This window comes from Macaca thibetana, chromosome X (genome assembly GCF_024542745.1).
Source record: "Macaca thibetana thibetana isolate TM-01 chromosome X, ASM2454274v1, whole genome shotgun sequence".
NCBI classification, from domain to species: domain Eukaryota; kingdom Metazoa; phylum Chordata; class Mammalia; order Primates; family Cercopithecidae; genus Macaca; species Macaca thibetana.
Window position 1 is genome coordinate 90,676,525 of NC_065598.1, and position 10,429 is coordinate 90,686,953.

Below are 10,429 nucleotides of genomic sequence, written 5' to 3' on the forward strand. Positions count from 1 at the left end.
ATCTAAGTCTTTAATTCATCTTGAGTTGATTTTTGTATGTGGTATAAGTCAGTGTCCAGTTTCAAATCTTCTGCATATGGCTAGCCAGTTAACTCAGTGCTATTTACTCAATAGAATAGACAGACATTTCCGCATTGCTTGTTTTGTCGGCTTTATCAAAGATCAGATGGTGGTATGTGTGTGACCTTATTTGTGGGTTCTCTATTCTGTTCCCTTGTTCTATGTGTCTGTTTCTTTTTTTTTTTTTTTTTTACCAGTACCATGCTGTTTTGCTTATTGCAGCCATGTACTACAGTTTGAGGTTTGGTAGTAAAATTTCTTCAGATTTGTTCTTTTTGCTTAGGATTTCCTTGGCTATTTGGGATATTTTGTTGTTGTTGTTCCATATTACTTTTAAAATAGTTTTTTTTTTTTTAATTTCTGTGAAGAATAGCATTGATAGTTTGATGGGAATAGCATTAAAATCGTAAATTGTTTTAGGCAGTATGGGCACTTTGACAATATTGATTCTTCTTATTTGTAAGCATGGAATGTTTTTCTATTTGTTTTCTGTTTGCTAACAAATTTTCTTAGCATTTGCTTGTCTGAAAAGTGTCTTATTTCTTCTTTGCTTATGAATCTATTGGCTAGATATAAAATTCGTGGTTGAAATTTCTTTTCTTCAAGAATTTTAAACATAATCCTTCAATCTTCTCTGGCTTGTTGGGTTTCTGCTTCATGGTCTGCTGTTAGACTTGTGAACTCAGAAAATTTGAGACAGGTCTCAGTTAATTTAGAAAGTTAATTTTGCCAAGATTGAGAATGCACCTATGACACAGCCTCAGGAAGCCCTGACGACATGTGCCTGAGATGGCTGGGGCACAGCTTGGTTTTATACATATTAGGGAGACAAGGTTCATCAATCAATATATGTAAGAAGTATATTGGTTTGGTTTGGAAAGGTGGGGCATCTTGAAGCAAGGGCAGAAAGACGAAGTGCAGAGGGAGGTTTCAGGTCACAGGTAGGTGAGACACAAACCCTTGAAATATCGTGAGTTTAGCCTTTCCAAAGGAGTCAATCAGATATGCATCCATCTTAGTGAGCAGAGAATAACGTTGAATAGAATGGGAGGCAGGTTTGCCCTAAACAGTTTCTGCCTTGAGTTTTCCGTAGTGATTTTGGGGGCCTGAGATAATTTCCTTTCACAGATTGATGGGATTCCCTTTTTAATTGACCTGTTCTTTTTCTCTAGCTGCCTTTAACATTTTGTCTTCCATTTTGACCTGGGAGAATCCGGTGATTATGTGTCTTCGGAATGATCTTCTTTTGAAGTTTTTTGGGGTTCTCTGCATTTCCTGAATTTGAATGTTGGCTTCTGTAGCTAGGTTGGATAAATTCTCATTAATGATATCCTGAAATATGTTTTCAAAGTGGCTTCCAGTTTTCCCATCTGTTTCAGGGATGCCAATGAATTGTGGATTTGGTCTTTACATAATTCCATATTTTTGAAGGTTTTGTTTCTTCTTTTTTGTTCTTTTAAAAAAAATTCATGTCTGACTTTCTTATTTCACAAAGCCAGTCTTTTACCTCTGAGATTATTTTGCTAGCATTGCCTTTTCTGCCTGTAATACTTTCAGTTCCTTATGAAATATGAATAGAGTGTAATTCAGCTCTTTCAAGTCAATTACATACTTTTCTATACTGGCTATTTTGTCTTTCAGCTTTTGTATTTTTTATTGTGATTCTTAGCTTCCTTGGATTGGGTTTTAACATTTATACACCCTGTCTTCAAACTCACTAAATATTTCTTCTGCTTGATCTATTCTGCTATGGAGAGACTCTGATGAATTTTTCAATTGTGAACTGATTTATTTGAGCTCCAGAATTTCTGCTTGCTTTTTAAAATTATAGCAATCTCTTTATTAAATTTCTCTGATAATATTCTATTCTGAGTTCCTTCTCTGTGTTATTTCGAATTTTGTTGTGTGTGCTCAAAACAGCCACTTTGAATTCTATTTGACATATCAAGTATCTCTGTAACTCTGGGATTGTGTACTAGTACTTTGTTTAGTTCATTTGATGAGGTCATCGTTTCCTGAGTTTTCTTGATGCTTTTGAATATTTATTGATGTTTGGTCATTGATGAGTTAGATATTTATTCTAATCCTCATAGTCTGGGGTTTTTGGACTTCTTGAAAAGTCTTTCTATGTTTAAAGGTAACTAGAAGTGTTGTGATCTAAGTATTTGGTCACTGCAATTATATCTACACTAGGGGGCACTCAAAGCCCACTAACACTGTGACTTTTGCTGAAAAGCCAAGCCAAGGATTTCACAACAGATTGTGCCTGTAATGCCTGTGTGTATTGGGTAAATTTTTTTTTCTTGGAGTTTTCCATAGATCTTGAGGTTCCCACCTGTCAGAAAGTGACATTCTTTCCTTACAACAAGATCAGCAGTCCGGTAAAAAAAAAAGTCATGTAAACAAGGTACAAGCTCTGTCTTTTTCTACATCTATTGGCTTTATAAAGTCAATGTCAATTATCGAACGCAGTCTGATCACATTTTAAAGTGTAAAGTTCCAATCAAATCCTTGGTAAAAATAAGCATTGTCTTCAACTGTGCCCTGTTACAAAAGAAAACAGATTCTAATGAATTTATGCAAATAACTATATTGCCATAAAATAAGAAGATTCACAAATAACTTCTGAATTATGAGAAAATCAGATAGAGAGGAAATTAAACTTTTTGATTTTGAACAGAAAAGTATACTTTACCCAGTTGTTGTAAGCTATACATAGCTGGGATAAAAATGTTTTCTTCAATCTGGAAAACAAAATATAATACGAATCATCAATGTTTCCCCATAAGTTTAGCACCATGTATATAATGCTTGTTCTGCTTGATATTGATTTAGCAATCTTTATGAATCCATCAGGGGTTTCCAAAATTAGCATTCTGGAAGTTTTAACCTAGTCCAATAGTATAATCTTCAAAGTTACCCAAAACTTATATTCAAAAGTACTTGTCAGGGCCTTTTTCACAAATTTCCTAGAAAACATCATTTTAGGATTTATGAAGAGCTTTTAGAAAAATAAGCATCAAAATAAAGCAATTTGCTGCATATATCAAGACATATCAGATTCTTAGAAACCTCGTGCAATTTTGGAACACATATGAATGACATCTTCATACAAATTTCACTGGTTTGTTTTATGTTGCTATAACTGAATACCTGAGGCTAGATAATTTATAGAGGATATAAGTTTATTTTGGCTCACTGTTCTGCAACGTGTACCAAAAAAAAAGGTGCCAGCACCTGCTTCTGGTGAGGCCTCAGGAAACATAATCATAATGGAGGGTAAAGTAGGATCAAGAGAGAGAGCAAAAGAGAGAGGAGGAAGGTACTAGATTCTTTTCAATAACCAGATCTCACCAGGTCTGACAGAGTGAGAATTTACTAATTACTGTGAGGAGGGCATCTACTCATGCATAAAAAATGTTCCCATATGACCAAAACACCTTCCATTAGGCTCCACTTCCATCACTGGGCATCACATTTTAATATGAGATTTAGGGGTGACAAACACCCTAACTATATTATTCCACCCCTATCTCACAAATCTCATGTTTTTCTCACATTGCAAAATATAATAATCTCTTCCAAATAGTCCACGGAAATGTTAAGTCATTCCAGCATCAACTTGAAGGTTCAAGGTCCAATCTCATTTGAGACTCAAGGCAAGTTCCTCCCACCTATGAGTCTGTAAAATCAACATTAATTAATTTATTTCCAAGATACAATGGTAGTACAGGGATTGGGTTAACATTCTTATCCCAAAAAGAAGATATTAGGCAAAATAAAGAGGCAATGGTTCCTATATAAATAATAAGCCCTGTTACCACAGGTTCACTAGGCAATGCCACCATGGGGACTGCGTCTGGGGACTCCAATTTCATATTTTCTTTTGTCACTGCCCTAGTGGCGTCTTTCTGCAGTGTCTCTGCCCCATGGCAGGCTTCTGTCTAAGCATCCAAGCTTTCTGATAGATTATCTGAAATCTAGGTGGAAGCTGCCAAGGCTTATGGTTTGCACCATTTGAAGTGGTGGTTAGAGCTAGAGCAGCTAGGAAGCAGGACTTAGTTTCCCAAGGCTGTGCAGGGCAGTGGGACTCTGAGCCTGGTCTCTGAAATGATTTTATTTTCCTAGGCCTCTGGGACATGATGAGAGAGGCAGCCTGGAATATCTCTGAAATATCTTGAAGGCACTTTCCCCATGTCTTGGTTGTTAGTACTTAGCTCGCTTTTAGTGGTGATTATTTATCTAGCAAGTGATTGCTCAGCAGCCTTCTTTGATTCTTCCCTGAAACACTATTTTTCTCTACCACATGGCCAGGTTGAGAATTTTCTAAATTTTGATGCTCAGCTTCCGTTAAATTATAAGATCAAAATTTAAGTCATTCTTTTGCTCCCATACATAATCATAGGCTGTGAGAAACAACCAGGCCATGTACTGGTTGCTTTTCTACCTAGAAATTTCTTCCACCCTTCTAGGTCATCATTCTTAAGTTCAACCTTCTAAAAATCTCCAGGGCATGGACACAAAGCAGTCACTTTGTGTGTGTGTGTGTGTGTGTGTGTGTGTGTGTGTAGATGTTCCAAAGGTGAACTTTGCTCCAGTTCCCAATAAGTTCTTCCTTTTCATCTGAGATCTCATCCAGCTGGCCTTCACTATATCATAATATGGTAGTCTATATTACTATTTGCATTTTGGCTCCAACCATTTAACCAGTCTCTAAGAAGTTTCAAACTTTCCCTCATCTTTCTCTCTTCTGAGATCTTTTAAATTCTTCCAACTTCTGCCTGTTACCCAGTTTCAAAGACACTTTCTCATTGTAAGGTACCTTTATAGCAATTCCCAAGTCCTCAGTGTCAATTTTCTGTATTAGCTGATTTTGTGATTGCTATAAATAAATACCTGAAGCTGGGTAATTTATATTTAAAAAAAAAAAAAAAAAAAAAGGCCAGAATCGGTGTGTCACGCTTGTAATCCCAACACTTTGGGAGGCCAAAGAAGGCAGATCACTTGAGGTCACCAGTTTAAGACCAGCTTGGCCAACATAGCAAAACGCTATCCCTACTGAAAATACAAAAATTAACCAGGCATGGTGGGACTATGCCTATAGTCCCAGCTAATCAGGAGGCTGAGGCAGGAGAATCACTTGAACTTGGGAGGTGGAGGTTGCAGTGAGCTGAGATAACACCACTGCACTCCAGCCTGGGTGACAGAGTGAGACTCTGTCTCAAAAAAAAAAAAATGTTTTTTTGGGCTTGTGGTTCTCTGTACTGTACAAGAAGCAGCTGCTTCTAGTGAGGCCTGAACTATATTGCAAATACAACTCAAAAAAATGTTAAACACCGTTTCTTACGTGACAATGCTTTCTGTATGATTTTAACATACCAAAGAAGCCAATATGTCTCTCCTGATCCAGCTACACTATTTAAAATGTCCAAAATATAGTTCAAGGTCAAAAGAACTCAATTTATTATTTAAAATTTGATTTTGAGAAGTTTCTCTATTATAAAACATTCAAAACACTTGATATCAAAATAAGAATAGTTTAAAACACTTTATCAGAATAAAATCAAAGGCCACTGTAAAATGAAAGTCATCTACTTAACCAAAGTGGTAATTCAAATGTTTCAAAATGCAAAAATCTTTACTTTTTGATAGAGTGGAGAATCAGTTTTCCTCATAATCAAAAGACCTAATAGACGTAACATGAGACCAACAGAATCTGTCTCTCACCTTTTACTTTTTTGACAGTTTACTTAAAAGTTAAAGAAAACCCTCTACTATTTCTTAATACTATACAAAAATATTGTATAAGAAATAAAACCAAATTTTACTTTTTAAACAATGTATTATTAATATCAAACCTAATTTTGGCAAAATCTTATAAATAGGTCTATCATCTCAATTGATCACACACAATAAGATTGTTATAAAACTTTTATAACCTCTTATAATTTTTTCCAACTTTCTATATCCATCTTGTTTTATGCATCATTTTTTATTGTGTCAATTTAAAACAACCCTTAAATAAACTTTAAACCAGGAAAATTACATTTTCTTTATTACAAACCACATTATTATGTCTTTCTTCCTTACCAAAAACACATCCTATTTTTCTTGTACACTTTGCATACAGAATTGAGGTTTTTTTTTTCAATATTTAGTATTTTTAATTAAACCTATTCATTACAGTGTTAACTCTTAATAACCCTAATGGCCAGTTGGAAAATAAAAAACTAGGAAGCAAGCAATTTAATGGTTATATCTCAGGTGCAGAGCCCAGAAAAGAAGACAGAGCTGTGAAGACAATGGCTGGGGAATCTGACCCTGCCCAGCATAGCCAATAGGCCTAGCTTGACCAGTGAGGACACATCTGGCTTAGATCTAGCCTGTACCTGGGGGCCCAGGCACTCTGGACACACATATGTCTCAAGGCCTTACCATGGCCAATTGTCTAGACCTCAGAATCTAAAGGCTCAAAGTCACAAGCTAAGAAAATAAGCCAATGTCAAAAATATGACAAGAACAGCTGTTTTATGACCATAAATACTAACAAAGAAAATATCAATTTGACCAGTAGACCCAGCCGGAAATACATAAAATTAAGTTTAATACTTATAATTCTGAAAACATTTTTATTTTATGTTGATAGCAATTTCAAAATTGTTTTAAAAAGATTACAAAGTCATGTAAACTTGAAAATTCTTTGGGCTAGTTATTTAATTTATGATTACTCGTATGTTTATAAGACAATTTGGCACTGTTATGCATCTTTCTTTTAATTTGATTGTCCAATAAATACAGATAAAGCATTTGTGTAGAATAATAGATCTCTAAAATATTTCTTTATAAAAAGTTAAGAGTCTTCGTACTTCAAAGGAGCCATTTTGGCCACTGATGATTAGAACTTCCAATGGTGTGCTAATTTCAATAGCAACTCAATTCAATACGTGTCTTCACGGAAAGTGCAGGAGGTAATTTTCCAAGTTCAGAATAAGTTTTTACTATATAACAAAGAGATGCTCCTGGAGGAGGCATAAAAGAGGTGGTTCCAATAATCTCCTAATAATTCACTCTCAGAAATAGGCTTAGAAAAAGCCTCTTGTTGTCACAGATGGTTAAGTATGGTATTCATGAATGTCATTCTTTCAGTACTTTACAAATTTGTGTGATGCTTCCAGTTACAGACACATTAATTTGATGCCAAGTAGGCCCTCTTGGGATTAGACTTTCCCAGGAATAAGCAGGAAAAATGATTGAGCTGACAGAAGCCCCTTATTGATGGGACGTCTTAAGACAGACTCCCTTGAGACACTAGCACATTCAGAGCAAAGAGGGTGCTGCTTAAAATCTCAGATGTCCCAGGTTCCCAGTCATATTACAGACTTACCACTAGACCTTACCCCAAAGTCACACCCTATAAATGATGGAGACCAGAAAAGCGTTCTCCCACTTGATTACACGTCGTGCTGTCAGTGACATAGAACAAGAGAGGGGAAGCGCATCTGGTTTTTATTTTGGGGACCTATAAGAGGTTTGTCTAGATAGACTCTGGTGTGGTCAGAAACACAAAACTGGCCAGTGTGCAGGGTCAACTTACTGAAAGCTGCATTAATGGAGGTTTTAAGCCTGTGTTTTGATACTTCTCTTTGACATAACAACACAGAAGAAGACAAAGGAAAAGAATGTTTCTAGGAGGAAAAGTGTCAGCTAATATGAATACTTATAGTAAAAACTACAACAGAAGAACTATATCCGATACTAGTCACACAAATAGTTTTCTTCCATTAATCATAATTTTGGAGAGGAAAAAGTAAAAATCAGTGAGTTTTGCCATGAACTCAACCAGACTCCACAGAGCGAGAGACTAGGGACCTGATTGGTATAACCTTTTTGCACTTCTGCTGGCTTGTCAGGCCCTGGGTTTTCTTCACTGTGGCTTTCAGAATAGCATAGTGGTTTTGGTACTGCCCAAAGTGCCAAAACTGTAGGGGTGAAGCAAAACTTTCCTTTAGTCCTCTGGAGGGTCACCGAAAAACAACTGACAAAAGCAGATAAATAGAAGAAAAGTCATATAAATTTATTATGGTACATGGGAGGAAAAGCACAGAGTGATTACCCCACCACACAATACAGTACAGGGGCTTATAAACCCTACTTGTTAGGAGAAAAAGAAATGGGAATGAAGTTTGGCTGATTTTACGGGAGTAGTCAGTGATTTTTAGGGCAATTTATAGGGTTTGAAGAACATGCAGTGGCCTGAGACAAAGTTTGTTGGATCCACAGATCAGACAATCATTTGTGACAAATTTGTCCAGGTGTGTTGACAGACTTCAGTATTTCTATCTGTGATATAATGTCAGTTAAGAAAAACTCAGAGATAAAACCTGAGGCAACGTTTGTTTATTTTTTTCCATAGGTGTATCTGGACTTCAGTCAGATAAGGAAACTTCAGAGAACAACTTTATCTTGTGTTTTTGTGGAGACAGATAATTGAGAAACAGGATGGGGGGAATGTCAGAGAGGCCTTGAGGGTTCTTCAGATCAACATGTCAAAGTGCCAAATTTTTGAGTATTGGTTTCTCAGGCCCAACCTATGTCAACCAACATTTTCTAAAATTTTTCAGGGAAATTTCTTTCAGATTTTAAAAATATATTATATTAAAAAGGGAATAATTAGATTAAGTTTTGTTTTTGTTTTTGTTTTTGTTTTTCATTGAGACAGAGGTGAAGTGGCACAATCTCGTCTCACTGCAACCTCCACCTCCCAGGTTCAAGTGATTCTCCTGCCTCAGTCTCCTGAGTAGCTGGGATTGCAGGTGCTCGACACGACGCCCGGCTAATTTCTGTATTTTAGTAGAGACGGAGTTTCACCATGTTGCTCAGGCTATTAGCAAACGCCTGATCTCAAGTGATCTGCTTGCCTCAGCCTCCCAAAGTGCTGAGATTACAGGCATGAGCCACTGTGACTGGCCTCAGTTTAAAGATTTTAATAGAATAAAATTAGTCAGAAATTAAGAAATACATAAACTGTTAATTCTGGTTTAATTTCCTTAAAATAAATTGGCTAAGTTTCAAAACACACTATTTTTTTTTTTTTTACTTATTCACATATTATATAAACTATGTTTTAGGAAATTTATTTCTTAAATAAATATATATTTGTGTGTATAAATTGAGTTTAACTCTGTTATGTTTATTAATTTAAATAAATAAATCATTTTTTTTTGTATTCTGTCCTCTTCTTAGATGTATGATTTTCAAGGAAGGACTTACTGCTGAAACTTTTATGAGTAATAATATTAGTGAGAAAAAAATCAGCCTCAAACTCCTATCAGGAGAATGGTTTTAAAGAAAGACATTGAAAATTAAGCTACTGATGTGATAATTTGTCGAATAATCCAAAGCATTTTGCAGGTCAGGATTTAGTAGAGTCTCCATTATCCCATTATCTCAAATTTAGAAAATCTGTTGAGAAGAAAATCTGTGATACGTCTTCTATTTTTACATAATTTAGTAATACTTTCAAACTTTTAGCTTGATTTCTTGATAACTGAACTATATAGTGGTGGGAGATATAGCTTTGCAAAGTATTTAAGTTCTAGAATAAGCAGTTATGCACCAGTGTATCCCAAACATTAAAATGAATGCAGGGGAATCTGTTAAAATTTAGATATCTGGGCCCCACCTCGAAGTTTTTCTTACTATTTTTTCTGTGTATAATTTATTATAATTAGTAGTGAGTGAATTTCAGTTCACAAGGTCAGATGTGCAAGAAGTGTCACATTATTTACTCTAGTACAATATGGTTTCTGACTCTACACATCAATTCAATTCATGTTTCTCTGAGGTCTGGCAGCTTAGGTTTTGGTCCCTGCTGCATCAAAATCAAAAACAGTTCTGTAATCTTTCTGGGTTTTTTTTTTTTTTTTTTCTGTATTTCAGGTGTAAAATAAGTTTTAATTTAGGTAAAGAACATTTCTTTCACTTTTTTACCAGGACACTTTGCTTATGCTCTTGACTCTGCTCTAGCTGATGACTTTCTTCTTCCACCTGGCCACATATGTTCCCTAAGGCAGTGGACCCTAACTTCAACTTGTGTGAATAGTTATATGTTGATATATATGTTTTGTTGATCTTTTCAAAAAACCAGCTCCTGAATTTATTGATTTTTTGAAGGATTTTTTGTGTCTCTATCTCCTTCAGTTCTGCTCTGATCTTAGTTATTTCTTGCCTTCTGTTAGCTTTTGAATGTGTTTGCTCTTGCTTCACGAGTTCTTTTAATTGTGATGTTAGGGTGTTGATTTTAGATCCTTCCTGCTTTCTCTTGTGGGCATTTAGTGCTATAAATTTCCCTCTACACACTGCTTTAAAC